This window comes from Octopus sinensis, linkage group LG3 (assembly GCF_006345805.1).
Source record: "Octopus sinensis linkage group LG3, ASM634580v1, whole genome shotgun sequence".
NCBI lineage: Eukaryota > Metazoa > Mollusca > Cephalopoda > Octopoda > Octopodidae > Octopus > Octopus sinensis.
The window spans coordinates 64,951,952-64,972,188 of NC_042999.1; the positions used below are offsets into that span (position 1 = coordinate 64,951,952).

Genomic DNA, 20,237 nt, shown 5'->3' on the forward strand with positions numbered 1-20,237 from the left:
GATTTGATGTACACCAGGATGCAGTTGCTTCGCCTATATCCTATCTTCCTTGTAACCTGCAACGAAAGAATACAATCTGTTTATAGGAAGTATTATTATGATTATATAATTATAACTATTGGCAATTTAAGTAAATAGTTGAATAACCAACAGAAAGACAAATATAACACATCCTAAAATAATGTACTTATGATCAAAGACAATCTTCCTGTATATTTATGGTTACATTGATTAAAGTGTCGTTTAAAAAAATCAGGATGTGATTAGGGTGCTATTTCTAGCAGGCACAGATACCAACTGTAAACCCTTCTCTTAAAATTAGTTGATATGGTAATGGTTGAATAGATTAACTCCAATACTTATTTTCAAGTCTGGCATTTCTTCTATCGGACGCGTCTTCCGAATTTTTTTAAAATTACACTGCCGTAAAGAAACCAACACCGGTTATGAAACAATAGAATGAACAGCTGTTATATTAACAGTTATATAATATGGGTACTTTCTATGGTTACAATATACCCTTCACGACTTTGTAGTTCTAGGTCAAGTGTCTTTTTTCCATAGACTCGACTTTCAAATAGCCTGTGGAAAGAATGAATGAAATTTAGTAGCTCTGTATGCAATATAATGAAACTTCATTCGCGGGATATTCAGTTTTAATAAGCCAACGGTTTTAATAGGCTCTACAGTATGTTTTTAGCAATGTTTTCCCATTTATTCTACACATGTATTTGTTCTCACACACGCTTACACACACACGCACACACACACACACACTCACACACACACGCACGCACACACACACACACACCACACACGCACACACACACACACACAAACGCGCATGAGAGTGCAAAAAACATGTATACACAAATAAATGCAAATGTGTAACATTGCATGTATGTATGTGTATATGAAATTGCATACTGTTTGCCAATGTACATCGGCAAATACAAAAAGAAAAACTAGTACCTTAAGAATAAACTTCCTTAGATACACCTATATACAGACACAATCCTTCCATTTCTATCATCAAAATGCAGTTAAACAGTAATTGGTCTATATACATACATACATATATGTATATATATATATCACGTGATCACGTGACCGACCAGACCATCAGATGCTGCTACACATCGCTGGTCACAATGCGTTCGCATTGTTTTAGCCTTCGAACGACGCCACCCCGCTGGCTAAGCGAGCAGGCCAACAGAAGAAAGAGAGAAAGAGTGGCAAAAGAGTACAACAGGGGTCGCCACCCCCTGCCGGAGCTTCGTGGAGCTTTTAGGTGTTTTCGCTCAATAAACACACACAACGCCCGGTCTGGGAATTGAAACCCCGATCCTCCGACCGCGAGTCCGCTGCCCTAACCACTGGGCCATTGCACCTCCACACACCCACACACACATATACACACACACACATATATGTACACTCACATGTGAGAGATCATGAAAGGTCTTGATTGTCTGTGAATTTATGATATAAAATACTGCCATCACATTCCTGATATGTGTTGCTTCAATGTGATATGTGTTACTATCAGAGAATCTATAGAAATGCATTAGTATATTATGATTCATATATTTGTTATAGATGCATCATTACAATATGTTATTATCAGACAGTTTGGATATTTCCAGTCGCTTCAATTTGCAAACAGACACGGTGTAATAGGTTTACGTCAATGAGAAACTTGTGGAAACCACATGTTTGGCTTCTACTAATGTAGTGTTAACAAAGCAGCGTTAACAAGCCTTTAGAAAAAGGCAAGGTACGATATTGAAAACTATAATGACACGAGTGTTGTCATTACTTCATTGTTAACAGAATTTGCCGACAAGCTATTAAGGTTTTGTAGATATGTAGAAGCGTAAATAGTTTGTTTGCTGTGGTTATTTTTAACCCTAGGCATAATGATTAACGTCTTCATAATTTTGGCATCGCGTCCACGTTGTTCCTTTTATAATACTGCATTGTGAAATATTTATTTTATTTTATTTTATCTAGTTTCAGCTCACGAGCTGTGGCCATGCTGGGGCACCGCGATTCAAACTCAAAGACATGCGAAATAACGTTAAGCATTTCGCCCGGTGCGCTAACGTTTCTGCCCACTTCTTTTCTACAAAATGGTATGGAGCAACATAAGAAAATAATTGATGTTACTGTCGTTGTTGCTGTTGCTGTTGAGCGAACCGTCTTCGTCCCAGACCTCGCAAGATGGGAGAAGTCCGAAACGTGGTCCTTTGCTATTCGTAAGACCCGCAGAAGAGAAAGCAAGTCGACTCCCGAAACCGAGAGCATCGACGGATGGATGAATGCGCATCCAGGCTCTGCGGTTGCGTAGGAAGTCGGGGACAAGAAACAGGAAGAAAGAGTGAGAGAAAGCTGGAGCGAAAGAGTACAACAGGGGTCGCCACCACCCCCTGCCGGAGCCTTGTGGAGCTTTAGGTGTTTTCGCTCAATAAACACACACAACGCCTGGTCTGGGAATCGAAACTGCGATCCTCCGACCGCGAGTCCGCTGCCCTAACCGTTGGGCCATTGCGCCTCCACTGTTGTTGTTGCTGCTACGGCTGATTCCTCTCTTTCTACTGATTTTTTGTTGACGTTTAGTCACAAGGGAAGCGTAATACAGCAAAGATACAAAAGAAAATCTGTCCGGAGATGAATTTCTCGTAAATTTAAGTTCGTTGAAAACTACAGTATTCAGAGTGCAATGCAGTTATTTTGGGTACGAATTCCCCTATACTTCTTGTTTTACTTCTTGAGTGTGGAGAGACGATTTGTTCCCATGGCGTTTGCAGGCTTCCTGGTATCAGTGCTTTTCGTGCCGTTAAATTTCCGTTTAAGATGTTGCAAATCAATATTTATAGAAAAGACATGACCCGTAAAAAAGTTGATGAAGGCCGATGTCCTATGGAGAAAAGCTGCACAAAATGAGTAATGAGCCGAGGGATATGGTGGATGCAACAGAAGTGACTATTAGTAAAGACGGGAGTGCGGCAGAGAGGTCTGAATAGTGGAGGGACGAAACCAGCCAGCTACGAAGAAGAGAGGCTCTTATGGTTGTGAACATGTCGAGAAAGGTTTGTCTCAGAAATGCAAATAGTTCGTTAAAAGTAGATGCTAATCCAATAGATTTTGAGAAAAGAACAGTCAATAGTATCGACCTCAGTAGTTGAGATATAGTTATTTCATTGAGCCTGCAAATAGATGAATGAAAAAACTGGCATCGGCGGATTTCGAATATTGATTCGCTGGCTAGCTCTTGAGATACTTCAGTGGAATCCACTTTATTCCAATTATTCGGGTCAGAATGCCAGTCTGAAGATAATATTATTCGTCTGATAACCTACTTTCTTATGATTAAGTCGCATAAGAGGAAACAAGATTGTATACATTTGGAAAAAAGCTTTATGCATATCTTCTTTGCATGTTGTCTCCTACAGTCTTTTTGCGCCTACAGAGTATCTCAAGAGGCATGATAAAGCAGCACACTATATTCACTGGGTAATTTGCCCCATGATAAAAACTGGTGGGAACAAAAACCACCAGCAGTGCTTGAAATTGTTCACAGCTCATTCCTTTGGAATTTCACCGTGCAAACTGACAGAAAGGTAAATGCAAATAAGCCAGACATTGTATGAAAAGATTTTAGATAAAATTCATACGTCCTCACCGATATGATTGACTCAACCGACATAAATATATCTGTCAAGACCTGCCAAAAAACTGAGCAAGTATAAAGTTCTTGAAACAGAAATTGACAAAATGTGGAACCTCAAGACTAAAGCAATACCTGTTGTCATAGATACCTTAAGAACGATAGGAAAAGGGGCTGATTGCTATATAGCTCAGAAACCAGGAAATACAAAAAGAAAGAAATTCAAAAATTAGTGCTCATGGGAACTGCCCATATTATACGTAAAATATTGTCTATGTAATCCATAAAATATTTAAGTCCGTAAACAGTGTCAAAATACTTTTAAATGTATATAACAGCAAACATCGTAACATCAGACTATCATCTTATAACACTGGTCAACAAGTATGTTTCATCAAGCATCGAGGTGTACTTACTGTAGTTTATATTTCTAATCTCAAATAAGCAATTAGTTTTTCGACATCACGTACAGTTTTCAAGATGAGAAAGTTTTTTTGGTCATAATTGGTCTGATGAAATATTTCATCGTCTCAAATTCAATATAAGTATAATCGTTTGTATCTATTTACTTATTTTCCAGTGTTAACAATGTCAAGACAGTGTAGAAATCGTCCTGATGTGTTTTGTTACGTCTGATGACAATTTATTGTGAAAGCTCAAAAACGTACAATAACCCCAGAGATCAAGAAAATCTATAAGCTATACTGTCCTCTTGGAGATCGGAACAAGCTATGGATGCCACATTTTAACTGCTCAGCTTGCTCAAATAGCTTACGCGACTCACATTGGAAGTCTGCTAATTCCAGTTCCACCGGATGATGGTGTTGAAACATCAGCTGATGGTGCTGACTGTCGTGATAGTGCTGCTGAGGAAGATTACGTGGCTGATGGCGATAGCTTTGAACTTCAGAAATTTTCCCAAGCTGAACTGAATGACCTTGTCAGGAGCCTATCTCTCTCAGAAAATAAAGCAGAACTGTTGGGATCAAGGCTGAAGGAGAAGTATATGCTAGAGAAAGTATATGTTTGTATAACTTATTTTTGGCAATGAAATGTGGTTCTACAAACGTGTTTTTCTGTTGAAGTCCCGCTTTGCTTTTGCTGTAACATCGTTGGACTTTTCGAATGTTTATCACAGAAGCATGATCCCGAAGAGTGGCGTTTGTTTATTGAGTCTTCAAAACGAAGTTCAAAAGCTGTACTTCTCCATAATGGTAATTTGAAGCCCTCCATTCCGTTCCTCTTCAGGAATCATATGAGAATATGGAGCTTTTATTTCACGACATTGCCTATGAAAGATACTTATGGAAAATATGTGGAGATTTAAAAGTCATTGGAATGTTAATGGGAATGCAGCCAAGTTTCACAAAATACATATGTTTCTTGTGTCTATGGGATAGTCGAGCAACTGACAGACATTATTCGAAATCAAGCCAGCCAGGACTTTCTCGTGTCAAGATTACACCTCTTGTAGATCCATGTAATGTCCTATTGCTTCCTTTGCACTTAAAGCTTGGACTGAAGAAACAGTTTGCAAAGACACTGGGGAAGAGAAATGCCAGAGGGTTTGAGTTATATTGTAGAAACGTTTCTCCAAATCACATAGGCGAAGTTGAAAGAGAGTATCTTTGTTAAACCCCAAAGTCAACTTCAAGACAACACTGGATGAACTGGAACTGCCTGCCTGGAAAGCTTTCAATTGAATCTGTGAGAATTTCTTGGGCAACAAGAAGGCAATAGACTACAAGGATGGCATCAAGCATCTTCTGAAGTGTTACTCAGCAATGGGTTCACTTCTTGGACTCCTATCTAAATTTCTTCGCAGAAAAGCAGTGTCTGCTGAACATAGTGAAAGATTTCACCAGGATATTAGTTCTATGGAGAAACGGTACCAAAGCTTCTGGAATGACAGTATGCTTGCTGACTACTACTGGAAATTTTACTGTGATCAACCAGATCGGGATCACCGCAGGAAATCCAACTCTCAACGTTTCTAATTCTGCTGTTCTATCTTTCGCTGTTTTGTCTGACCTATTTTTGTGTATTTACTCTTTGTAGAATGATAGTGATGATTTTCAACTGAATAAACTCAATTACTTTCTAAAGATAATATGCCCTAATTTATAACATTAATGATTTGATATATACAAATATGTAAATATTTGCATGTGTCTACTGAAAAACATACATGCAACATACAAATGGAGTGACATTTTGAAATCAGCATGAAAAATTAGTCTAAAAATTAGGTATACATTCATAATGAGTATAATACATTTGATTTTGTTTACCAGAGTAAACTAACTACAATTAAAATAAACTTCTAATTTATTTATTTATTTGAGAGACATTCCCTAGAACAATACTCCGTGCAAAACCAAATATATGTCCTCCTAGTCATAACACCAACTTGAACTTCTAACTTATTGCCTCTTGAGGTCTCTGGGTGAGAGCTGGAGTCAGCTTGTACAAATACAATGAAAAAGCCAAACATATAATAATAATAATAATAATAATGATAATAATAATAATAATAATAATAATAATAATAATAATAATGATGATGATGATGATGATGATGATGATGATGACTATTAATAATATTTTCAATATATTTTATTTTAAAATTATCAGGTTTCAAGTTCTCTCTTAGCCAAATTGATTGAGTTACAAGTGAATATTTCCATTGTTAAAATACCATCTGTCTGCCTGTCTGTCTGTCTCTCTCTATCTATCTGTCTCTCACATACCCACAAACTCTCTCCCTCTTTCGCACACACACATACACACGTTTTCTCTCATACACCCCACTTATATATTTAGATGTACACATTGGTCAAAGATATATATACTCTTTTACTATTTACTCTTTTAATTGCTTCAGTCATTTGATTGCTACCATGCTGGGGCACCACCTTTAGTCAAGCAAATCGACCCCAGGACTTATTTTTTGTAAGCGTAGTACTTATTCTATCGGTCTCTTTTGCCGAACCGCTAATTTATGGGGATGTAAGCACACCAGCATCGGTTGTCAAGCGAAGCTGGGGGGGACAAACAAAGGCGCAAACATATACACACACATGCATATACATATATATATATATATACGACGGGCTTCTTTCAGTTTCCGTCTACCAAATCCACTCGCAAGGCTTTGGTCGGCCCGAGGCTAGTGCAGAAGACGCTTGTTCAAGGAGTCACGCAGTGGGACTGAACCAGGAACCATGTGGTTGGTAAGCAAGCTACTTACCACACAGCCACACCTACGCAAAAAAGAGAGAAAAAATTATCTGCACAAGTTCGTGAGTTCGATTCCTGACGGCGTGTTTTGTTTTTGCGCAAGAAACCTCATTGCACGTTGCTCCAGTATGGCTAATTAGCAAAAATGAGTTGTACGTGTAATTCAAAGCGACAGCTTTCATATTAACACTCTGTGTCCACTGACCGTCGTAGCAACCGACGGAATGCCAGTTAGTTATAAGAAGCGAAGCCGAGAATAACAAGCTACGAACTTCTATGTATTCGCATCTTTGGTGTATGGTATGAACGTGTGTGTTTGTATGTTTCTGTGTATTTATGCGAGTGGTATATGCATGGCCTCCTCTATGTGTATATGTACACAATATTCATGTTTATCAATAAGTACGCACCTGCGCTCACACACACACGCAGAGAAACACACACATTGTATAAATAAAGTATGTATGTATACATATAAACAGGAACATGCACATGGAGACATATATGTATTTATAAATACATGAATATATATATATGTATATATATATATGTATATATATATATGTATATATAAATGTATATATATATACATATATATATATATGTGTGTGTGTGTGTGTGTGTGTGTTTGTGTATACATACACACACATACATACATACACATATACACACAAAGACCTGTGTACTTTCCTTTGTGTGTTTCTGCTATTGCTTGCATATTCTAATCTTTTATTATTACTTTCTTATTTATATATTTGCGTAACTATATATATATATATATATATATATATATATATATATATATATGTGTGTGTGTGTGTCACTGTGTCTGTGTGTGTGTGTGTGTGTGTGTGTGTGTGTGTGTATACACACTAGCATACAGGGACACAGAATCATATACACGGATATAGTCAGGTACTCACAATTAGATAATAGCTTTGAATATAATATGTGAAGGAAGGATACAAGAAATTTATATGAACGTATATGTATTTCATGAGGAGAAAGACGAACATAAAACATTAAAAAATATTAGATAGGAAACGGGTTAACAACACTACAATAACAGCGACTAAGATATTGATACAGAACAAATGACGAAGATTATGACAAAATATCCTGTAGAAAGTTTGTTTGTAGATATAAAACTGTAATCCCGTTGCATACTATCAAATATATATTTTCGGTGTTTGGTTTCAAATCTGCATAAATGATTGATCTGTTTTCATGACACTTGTACATCAGTTACAAAGGTCTGTTTTCTTGTTGACAAATGGATAGAAATGTTGTAAACGTTACGTGAAATATCTATATGAGAATATAACTACACCAAGCATGTTTGCGACTTGCTCTAAGATAGAGAAATCGATCATGAAACTTTGTTTATGATCATGCGATGTTTATACATACAAACATACATATTAACATCACTATAGATATTTAGATATAAGTATATATAATATATACAGATAAGGAAATAATTTTATTTTCAAAGACAGGATAATACTAATAATGTAGCATGAACAGGATAAATTATCCATATTTTGCAGGAAACTATGTCGGCGGTCAGCCATGAGACTCGAACTCACATCCCTGAGGTTACGCGTCAGGTGCTTTACCATTAAGCTAAATTGAAATTTCAGGATATATAAATCTAGCGTTTATAAATGACGCTATCGTCCGTTAAATTTAACTTACGTTGAAAGTCTGCTAACAAAGTTTGCTTTAGAAGCTTTGAGAAGTATTGAACGATACAGATAAGGAAATAATTTTATTCTCAATCTCTCCTAAAGCAAACCTTGTTTGTTGACTTTCAATGTAAGTTGAATTTAATGTAGGATTGCGTCATATAGATCTAGATTTATATATCCTAAAATTGCAAAAGAATTTGTCGCTGGATAGTTTAGCTTAATGGTAAAGCTCTTGAAGCCTAATCACAGGAACGTGTGTTCGAATCTCATGCCTCGCCGCCGACAACATTTTCGGCAAAATATGGATAGTTTATCCTGTTCATGCTATATTATTAGCATTATCCTGCGTTTGATAATAAAATTATGGCTTAGTATTTAGCGTATTCAACTCACGATCGTAAGGTCGTGTGTTCGATCCAGGGCGGTGCGTTGTGTCATTGAGCAAAAGACTCTATTTCACGTTGCTCCAGTTATACCTGTATTTCAAAGGGCTATCGCTCTGGGAACTACGTTAAGAGTATCCGTGTCTGTGGAATGTAGTTTTCCCACGCTTTTTGGGAGAATACTGTTACATCATCTGATCCTGTAATTCGATGGAGATGTTGGGGTGACTGGCACTATGCAGTGGCACTCCATTCTGATGTTCGTGTAATTTCCAGAATTTCCCAATGTGTATCTTTGCGTATATTATTATTATTATTATTATCATTAGCTACATTTACTTAATATATACCCTATGCTTCGTGTATTTTCCGGTGGGTGCAATAGCATGGTGGAGTATATACACTCTCAAAGCCACAGGTGTTAAAAAGGCTCAGAGTCATGGACACGGGAGTTAACTCACTTGTCCTACTTGGGAGTGATGAACGCGGGGTGTTTCGCTATTTTGGGGGCCTATTAACACCACGTACCCGCCAGGTCACTTAGCCATCTCACGACTTACATGATCATAGCTTGTAAAACCATGTACTGGCACACCAGGAAATTGCATTCCTAAGAGAAAATTTATACATGGAATAAAGGCGGCTCTAGTAAAACAAATATTATTAAATGCATACACTTAATACATATGCTTCGTGTATTTTTCGATGGCCGCAGTAGCGAGGTGGGGTTGATATACTCTCGCAGTGCCGGGTGTTAAACCACTTCGGTCATGGACAGGCGAGGTAACTCACCTTCTATCCCATTTGCGTATAGGGGACAGCGTTTTTTTTTTGCCGTATTTGTCGTTTGTCCAGATAATATATATAATTCATGGGTTAACTAGATGAGTTGCCTTCATCTCTGGCGGGTATACATGCATACCTACCTATCTACCTACATGCATACACGCATATATATACACACACATATATAAACAGTCACACACACAAATGTATATGCGTATATATAAATACAAACACAAACACACACACATATATATATGTATATATATATATATGCATAAATCTGTTTTATTTTACTTGAAGCGTGTAATATGAGAAAATATATCTGTATGTATACACACGCACACACTCTCACACACACGCATACATACATAAACACGCGCACACACACACATACACATATATGTTCATTTATGTTCTTCTATATATCACTTCTGGATGAATTATTTTCTGAGAATTTGAAGTATTTTAGTTAGAGTTACGAAAAGAAATTCGAGAAGGAATAAAACTTGTTTCTTTTCGGTGTTGGTGAGCATCAGAAATTATTTGGAGAAACATGAATCATTACCAGTATGATATTTAATTAAAATAAAGTGTTAGCATTTTATCTCCTATGAGATTAATCAGCGTGATATACCAAACAGCTTCAATATCAACGTTCGAATTTATTGAACTTTATGGATATCGAAGGAATATATTTAATCAACAAGATTGTCTTCACTTTCACTCGTTGAGCCACTTATGCAAATTGCTTCTGTAACTTACAGAAGTCGTTAATGCATTATTAATATAAAATTAAAGAAATTATTTAGTAATTCTATAGCATTTGGTAATTAAACATAATATTGTTCCATAGGGATATTATAGGTACAGATTAAAGCAAATTATTGGTTATTGTTCAGTCTGTATCAAATATATCGCATCTTAAGCAAGATGGTGTGTCTAATAATGTTTGTGTTAATGTAGTTCCTCCGGCATGTATTTTCTTGTGTGTGTATATATATATATATATATATATCGTGTACATTAGAACACATTAAGAGGCTTCTAAATAGGAAAGCCTTGTGCTAGAAAGAGCAGTAGAAAACTCAAACCACTAATGATGGATATATTCTCGAAAGGATTGAAAATGAAAAACGTTTACCATCTAATTTAGTTCCTAGACCATGGTTTCTAACTTATTCCAGAATGAGTCTATTGACTATTTTTTTTTGTGCTAGGCCACTGGTAATAATGATTTCTATAATTCTTATTACCCTAATATTATTTATTATATATATGTATATATATAGAGATACCTGCATAAATACATAATTACACTGAAACCTGCGCGCGCACACACACGCACACACACACACACACACACACACACAGAATACAAGCGCTAAGCAGTGGTGTGCATAAATATAAACTTGTTACTAATTCAAATATGCCTCGGAGATATTCGGACCTCCAGAAAAGGCTATTCGCTGAATCATCGTCAGATGGAAAAGGGAGAGAGGAGAGAAAGAGAGAGAGAGAGAGAGAGAGGAGAAGGAGATGGAGGAGGAAAAAGAAGAAGTAGAAGAAGAAGAAGAAGAAGAGGATGAAGAGGAATCAACCTCGGTAATTGAGTGGTTCTTTATTTGACGAAATTGAAGTTGACTTGAGCACTATTTGAACACAGAGAGCCACAATTAAATCTAACCAACGGTCAAACGACTCGGCTAACCCATTGTACTTCGATTTAGAACAAGTGATATATAACATGCAAAAGTATATTCTATGTTTGCGTATATATATATATATATATATGCGTATCTGTGATGGTGTGCGTACATGTATCAGTCGGGAGACAAAATAATTCGAGCGATAAGCTTTATGAATTTGCCCGTTATTTTCATTCCGCTTTTGTTTCTTTTTAGCCTTGGAGTCACCAGTTAATTGATTTTAGGGAAATGCATTCTGTTTATTGTTTACTTATTATACCTTTGTTTATTCTTCACTAAAATATATTCTCTAGCATGCTAGTAAGAGGAGGATAATATTGATTCGTATTTTATGTTCGGGTCCTTATTTGACTTTAGGAGGCATAAGACCTGGTTTCCATGACGTGGATGTGACTCAGAATACAGTATTCCATACTGAAAGGAACGCCTGTGTATCACAGGATTTTCTTCCTAGCTATTGCTGGAACTCATTTACAGCTGAGTGGACTGTGGCAACGTAAAATGAAATCTTTTGCGCAAGAACCCAACTTACCACTCAGTCCAGAATTCGAAACCAGGACCTGATGAACGTGAGTGAAACACTCTAACCACTGGGCAATGCACCTTCACCGTATGTTACCTACTTTCTATTTTGTCTTTGTATTCTTTCAGCTTCGTCAAATTTTGATGAGGAGCAGTGCTTATAAGCTTATGCATGAATCCCAAGGAACGTAAGATGGATGAAACAACTAAAGATTGCACATATATTCATAAAGTGTAAGGGCGGCGAGCTGGCAGAACCGTTAGCACGCCGGGCGAAATGCGTAGCCGTATTTCGTCTGCCGTTACGTTCTGAGTTCAAATTCCGCTGAGGTTGACTTTGCCTTTCATCCTTTCGGGGTCGATAAATTAAGTACCAGTTACGCACTGGGGTCAATGTAATCGACTTAATCCGTTTGTCTGTCCTTGTTTGTCCCCTCTGTGTTTGGCCCCTTGTGGGTAGTAAAGAAATATATATTTAGAAAGTTTGCAAGATTAAATGCACCGAAGATATTGTTGGTGTAGTCATTGAACTCCAGGTAAACACTGCTTGAGAATACATATAATTAAAGGTTTTATGTGAAAGCCATTCCGTACAGTATCTAGAACTGCACTGATTATTCTATGCGTTATATTTGTAGATATTAGGATATGATATAAGAAAAAAATTAACTGATGAATGATAGTAGGAAAAACCAGCTGTAATTTCCAGTTAAATAAATGGTCGTATAATTAATTTCCCTTTGGTTCATAAATGAACCCCGATAGCAGTGAATGGATCTGTTGTTGGCGAAACACAGAATCAGTGACGCAAGAACAAGTGTAATACTTCTGACAGATTTTTGCACTCGGTTCTTTCACAAAAGTACCGAATTCCTCACAAAAGGTTTAGATAGAATTGAAGCTGTGGTTGAATGAAATTGTCCAAGCTCTTTACGCAATGAAAATGAAACCATAGATACGTGATTGAGAACAGTAACCACTGAATCTCATAAACATTCTTTCACGGTAATTTCAGCGAATCTTCTTTCTTACGTGGAAATTGATTTACAAACGCTTCGGAGATTGTAAATTGTAAAAAGATGACTGGCATATCTATTGTTTAATACCTTGCGGTAGATTCGAATGCGAATATGCTAATCACTGTTGTGTTTTCCTCATAGGAGAACAACTTCTTTTTACCACAAGTATGTGTTTTATGACACTCGATTCATTAGTACAAGGAATTCTGGGACACTAGTATTTCGAGATATTGTGACTTGATTGTTTGAAATCCCTCCAGATCAATGAATCTACTAAAAATCGATGGTACCGTTTATATGTTCAGCGAAAATACTATTTCCTAATCCGTGCTGATATCTGCCAACTGACACTAGCTTGTTGAACAGCGAGGTTGTAAACGTTGATTTGAACAAATCGGAAAAACAAAACGAAAGTGTTATAATCCTTGAAATGTTGGATCGTTATAACGCCAACTCTGGTATACAGTATACTTAATAAATCCAGTAAAAACACGACAGTCTCTCTTTTCTTTATAAGCCACAAGGGCCCAAAATAGAGGGGGACAAACAAGGACAGACAGGACACCACAGATGGGACAATACATAAAACGAATATGAATGAGATGATGATATAACAATGAGGTTATGAATGGCTGCATGTGCCCCTCATCACATGCATTACCATTAATATTTTTTTTACAGTCCATTTTTATGTATTTACATAACAATTAATTATCGTGTTACATACCATTGCAAGTATTTGAACCGTTATATACATTATCTACAATTGTTCTATTTTTCAATATTTTTTAAACATAACATAAAACACTTTACTCTTTCCTTTTTTCCTCCTTTTTATTTTTTTCTTTTCTTTTTTCCTGTCAATTTAACATACTTATTTTCTGTTTAGTAGTACTTCATCAATGGTTCAATTTCTATTAAATCCACTAAAAGACACGACAGTCTCTGACCGCCTATTGCGTACTTCGGTACTTCACGTATTTCTCTTTACTTATAGAGACCAGGTTATTCCATTCGTCATATGGGAGGGGTGTACCATTATTACTAATTATTACTAATTCCTACATAATGTACCCCTTTTAAGCTTTTCTTAAGAAGTGTCATTTTATTTAGCAATAATGTATTTCATTCGTTCCACCTCCCTTTTCATAGTATTTTCTTTCTTCGCCAAAATCTAATATTTTTTGCGCTTGGCATCTATTTTCAGGAACTCTGTACGTTTTCTTTTCCTCTCACTTGTACGCCTGGGTTAAATCACCTGCAGTGGCATTGGTACCATTTTATCGATTCCTCCACCGTTTTTGGTTCGCTTTCCACGAAACTCCTTTACACTTGGTTCCTTTGTCCCTTTTGTATGCCTTTTCTACTTTTTACCCAATACATCATTTTACCTATGCATTTGGTAATTACGTCATCTTATCAACTCTGCCCTCATATACACCTTCTCACTGACTTTTGAAGAATTTTACTATGTCTTCCCTGGAACTTTTTCTTTTCTTGCCAGGTAGCAATTTATCAAAGACTGGTTTTACTTTCCTTGCAAGCATCAGCTCCACTGGTGAGCTAGCTGCTGGCGCATTCGGATTTGGTGTCACACGGTACATTCTTAAAGATTGTTATAGAACTACCTCGTCCGTAATTTCCTTATTCGATTTTCTAAGGACACTCTTGAAGGTGTCGACAAAGCTTTCTGCCTGTCCGTTAGATCTGGGATGGCATATGTTCTACTGCGAATATTTTACAAAATTTAAAAAATTCGCTCGACACAAATTATTTTCCTTTGTCAGAATCTTGTTTGGGATGCCAAATCTCGCAAACAATTCATGCCTAAAATTTATCACAGTTGAAGAGGTTGGTTTTTTACATTTACAAATTTCAGGTCATTTCGAGAAACTATCAACTACCACTAAGTACTAAGAACCATTTAAAGGACCATCTACTTTTGAACAATGTTTACTTTTTATCGTGGGCAATTTTTCATTTCGTTTTGGCTTAAATACAGGTGCGCCACTCTGTTTTATTGCATTTTTTTTGTTTCAGTCCTTCGACTGAACAAACTATATATCCACAAGAAACATTTATGGGAGTATTCCATACTTTGAATAGTTCCATCCACTCTGTGCCGAAGAAATTAAGTGAACTTTTTAACACATATATCTTTACTTTTTTAGCTTGACCTTGAAATGTTTCATTACATACGAATTCACCGAAAAAATATAATCGTTTCCCCGTAACACCATGTGCTACCTTTTTAGATTTCATAAGTTTTGGCTTACCGACATATTTCCAAGTTTCTTCGTATATAATAGTGATATCACTTCCAGTATCTAATTTCATTGTAACACTTGTATTTCAGATTTTAACCTTCACGAATTTCCTAATTGTTATATTACCAATTTCCATTCTTTGTTCTGAAGTTTTGTTATCTTCGTTCTACAGTGCGTTTTTATATGTCCATAACGAAAGCACTCCGTTTTTCTAAATGGACAATTTTTCCTCAGGTGTATACCTCCACATGCAAAACATGCGTTTATTTCCTGATTTTTGTCGTGTTTCTTTAGAAAAAATGTTATCTCCATTCTGACTATTTCGCACTTGGAAACAATCTTTACGTTCAATTTCCTCTGTGTCGTCTCTAAATTTGAATCTTTTCACATTCTCCTGACAATTGTTGTTGGGTTACATCCTGACATTGTACCAGCTTAGCGAGAATTCTAGTTTTAACTTCTGCGTTTTTTTTCCTGCAGTTAATGCCTGCGTAAAAATCAGGCATTTGAACATATCTGGCGTTAATTCATCCAGCTTGCACTACTCGTATTTCCTGTTAACTCTACCAGTAAGTGTGATGTAGTCTTCGTCGTTGTTTTTCTCTATGTTCTCACTTCCAACATGTGTTGAACAATGAGCTTTTTTCACTGAAAATTTTCACAATATATCTATTGTGTCATTAGACACAATAGATATATTGTGAAAAGTTTTTGTCAGGTTTTCTCAGGAGTACGTAACTGCTGTAATGCTCATGTTCTGTCGTCGTCAGTTTTCTCAAGATTAAACGCCTTTTCATCTCGTCGTCCCAATCCTCACATTCTTTCTCAAAGATTTGGTCATATCTTCTGTTGTATGCCTAGAAAGTAACACCTTTGTCTGCTTCATATTTGAACTGTTTTATCGAGGTCGCAACATAGTCTAGCGAGAACGTATTTTCTAAATTTCTTGACGACTTCATTAATTGCAACATTTGTTGTGGTAAAATCAGTTGTTGTTATTGTTACTTCTGTTGTTGTTCTTGCAGCTGAATCTGCTGTTGTTGTTATTTTTGCAAGTCGACTAAACCGGCCAACAAATTTTCCATACTTTTACGATTTTTCGTAAAATTCGTACTCTAACTTTGTGAGATTATTAACTCCATGTGAATTAGCTTATCGTCGTCAAGTTTATCAATTCCACGTGAGTTGTTCAAATCCTCCTCGCCACTGTTATAATCTTTAAAATGTTGGATTGTTATAACACCCACTTCGGTATACAGTATATTTAGTAAAACCAGTAAAGACACGACTATTTCTGACCGACTACTACGTACTCCAGCACTTCACGCACTTCCCTTTACTTATAGTGACTAGGTTATTCCAGTCGTCAGTGGGAGGGGTATATCATTACTACTAATTGCCTACAACAAAAACAAAAACAAAAAACACCTAGAAAAATAGATTTGTTAGCAACACTTTAGGTTAAGCAACTTTCGAAAAATATATGTATTCAGTGTTTATTTTTGCTACTTATTTTCTCATCATTCCTGTAATATCTTTCATTATTCTCATCTTCAACCCTCTTCCTCCTCCTCCTCCTGATCATCATAATCATCATAATCATTCACAAACAAATACTATAAACTTATTTTCAACGTCTACTTATTCAAGTTTCATTCTTAATCCCAACATCGATTTTCCTCCTCTCTCTCTCCAACTTTCTACTCCCCACTCTCCTTTACTTCTCAACAAAACTTTGATTCTTTACCATTATTATTATTATTATTATTATTATTATTATTATTATTATTATTATTATTATTGTTTATATTTGCTTTACTGAAATTCCCAATATGTCAATAATTTGTTTCTGTAGCATTGTTGCTGTCTCCGTCAGTGTTGCTGTGATTGTCATTGTTGACGGTGCTACAGTCGCCTTTGTTCTAAATTAAACAGAAGAATTGGTGTAACTGAATTGATTCACATCTCAGCAGCTCCCAAAGGATTTGCTTTGATGCAGAATTGACAGCGGAATGTATTCAGGTTAAGTGGTCAGCTGTTTGATAGAAGCCTCTGCTAATTCTAATGCAAAGCAACTAACTCGTCGGTATCTATTATTCTACATAACAGAGAAATAGATGAATTTCACTGACCTGGCTATATACCTAACAGACCAAGTGCATTCTTCAAAAACAAAATTAAATACACAGTCTATATTATTGTAATTGTGCACAGTTTATATAAATGAATGCATACATACATGCGTACATTCATGCAAACATATATGTGTGCGCTTCTGAGTGTGTTTATCTGCGTGTGTATAAATATGTGTGTGTTTGTCTGAATTTGCGTGTGTATATATGCATGTATATATACATGTATATATATATATATATATAATATATATATATATTATATATATATATATATATTTCAATATATATGTATTTTTATATTTAGTTATATTTATATGTATACATCATCTCTCTCTGTCTGTCAACCTATCTATCTATCTACATACATACGTGCATATACACGCACATACATATATCGAATATATATAATATATATATAAATGATATATATATATATATATATATATATAAATGACATATATATGTATATATATATATAATGTAAATGATATATATATATATGTATATATACATATATATGTATATATATATATAATGTAAATGATATATATATATATATATATATGCATATATATATATATATATTATATATATAATGTAAATGATATATATGCATATATATATATATATATATATATATACAATGATATATAAATGATATATATATGTATATATATACATATATATATATATATAATGTAAATGATATATATATGAATATATATATATATATATGTATATATATAAAAATATATATGTATATATACATATATATATATATAATGTAAATGATATATATATGCATATATATATATAATATAAATGACATGTATATATATATAATATATATGTGGTGATGCATTTCTTTTGCTGACCCCTCAATATTAGTATATATATATATATATAAATTATATATATATGCATACATACATATATGTACACATATATATATAATATAAATGATATATATATGCATATATACATACATATATGTACATATATATATATATATATATATGCATATATACATACATATATGTACATATATATATATATATATACATATACACATACATTTATGTACATACATATATATGTTTATACATATGCATCTATGAGTACAGGACGTCGTAAAACGTAAAGAACATGAAATACGAAAACAATGAATACGAACGTTTTTTGCGAACAACGAAAGAAACAATGGTAAACAACACAAGTAACATAAAGGACGGCCCTTCATCAGTTGTCGGCTGTTTATCTACTCCACATTTCGAGCAATTACGACAAGATGTGCCTTCGAGAAAACAGTTACTCCCGCAAAGCAATATAAAATTTGGAATTTTGCGGAAAGTCAAAGTTGGTAACAAACAGTAGGGGCCGCTAAGCCCTTGTGGCCGTGTAGTTGAGAATTACGCTTTCAGCTCTGGGTTCGATGCTTTTTCATAGAACATTTGGAGTATGTAAAACTGTGTAGATGGACTCTTTGCAGAAACCAGTCTGATGAACTACAGATTGAATTCAAATATTCAATCTGATTACACTCTGTCACACTAATTCTGTTAGGGAATTTCTTTTAACTCTTTTGCTATCATAATTCTGCTGAAATAGACTGTTTTATCTAAGGCTACTGGGCCCAATTGTAAACATTGCAGTGAAGTACGGCTATAATAATATTGTCGCTGCAACGTATGTTTCGCAATAATTCCTTAAGTTCTTGAGCATTATGGCGCAAAGTATCCACACTATAGCAAGAAAACAGAAAGAAAGAAAGAAAAAGAAAATTTACGGAACAAACAGATTTCAAATTTTACGACATATCGACATTACTTATCAGATAAAAGGCATTTTCTTTATGTTCGTTTAGCTTGCGGTTATTTATATATATATATATATATATATATATATATATATGATAAGTTAAAAATTGTCTAAAGTCGTAAGACACCCGCTGTTTTTGTCCTGTTTACCATTCTTGTTTTTTATTTCTATTTTTTGTTTCTTGTATTTATATTCGTGTTGCATCCTGTCTTTGTTTCGTATACATTCGATCTTCTTTCCAAGAAATCTAATGCCTGTGGCTTAGTTTTTCCTTGGGGCTGGCCGGTTCGGAGCAATATTGAGATTAAACAGCCGAAATTGCTAAGATGATCCGGTTCCCGACTGAAGATTAGAGGCTTCGAGTGACCCGTCTTGTTTTTTGTGTCGTCTCTTTGTGTGTTTTTGCGTTCTTGTCCCACTTTGTAATTTATATTATATATTTAATTTCTATACATATATATATATATATATATATCTTTGCGGCCTACTGTAGAAAGTAATACGAATGTGTGTGTGTCTGCGTGCATGTGTGCATGTGTGTGTGTATTTATATATATATATATATATATATATATATATATATATATATACACATACATATATACAACCATATCTTATCTATCTATCTATATGTATATATATATATATATATATATATATATATATATATATATATATATATATATATATATTATATATATATATATATACACTAGAGGCGTAGTTAAAAGTTATAGATATTCGATTATTTGTTATTATTCTCTTTAGAATACATTTTTTATATTACTGCTCCTACTTTACGTAATTCTACGGAACCGTTCCATAAACTTTGCATCAAATAACAGAGCACATAACACACATTCAGATACGCTCATACATATCTGCAAACACACACACACACACACACTCATATGCACGTATATCAATCAATATAGTCTAAAATGAAATACGTGGACCGTGATTCACTAATATGCACGTGCTCTCTAACGTTTGCTTTAGT

General features: G+C 34.9%; 1 protein-coding gene across 7 annotated transcripts in view; it reads right to left on the reverse strand.

Annotated features, from left to right (window-relative positions):
- LOC115209328 (beta-1,2-xylosyltransferase RCN11) overlaps window positions 1-20,237 on the reverse strand; it is a 378,713-nt gene that overhangs the window by 287,506 nt on the left and 70,970 nt on the right. For 5 of the 7 annotated variants that reach the window (XM_036501051.1, XM_036501049.1, XM_036501050.1 and 2 more), the window contains exon 2: window positions 1-56. This exon is cut by the window's left edge and continues 13 nt beyond it. The exons of the other annotated variants lie outside the window; for them this stretch is intronic. The gene's annotated coding sequence lies outside the window, so the exon portion shown is untranslated. The remainder of the gene's footprint in view (window positions 57-20,237) is intronic. 7 annotated transcript variants of the gene reach the window in all.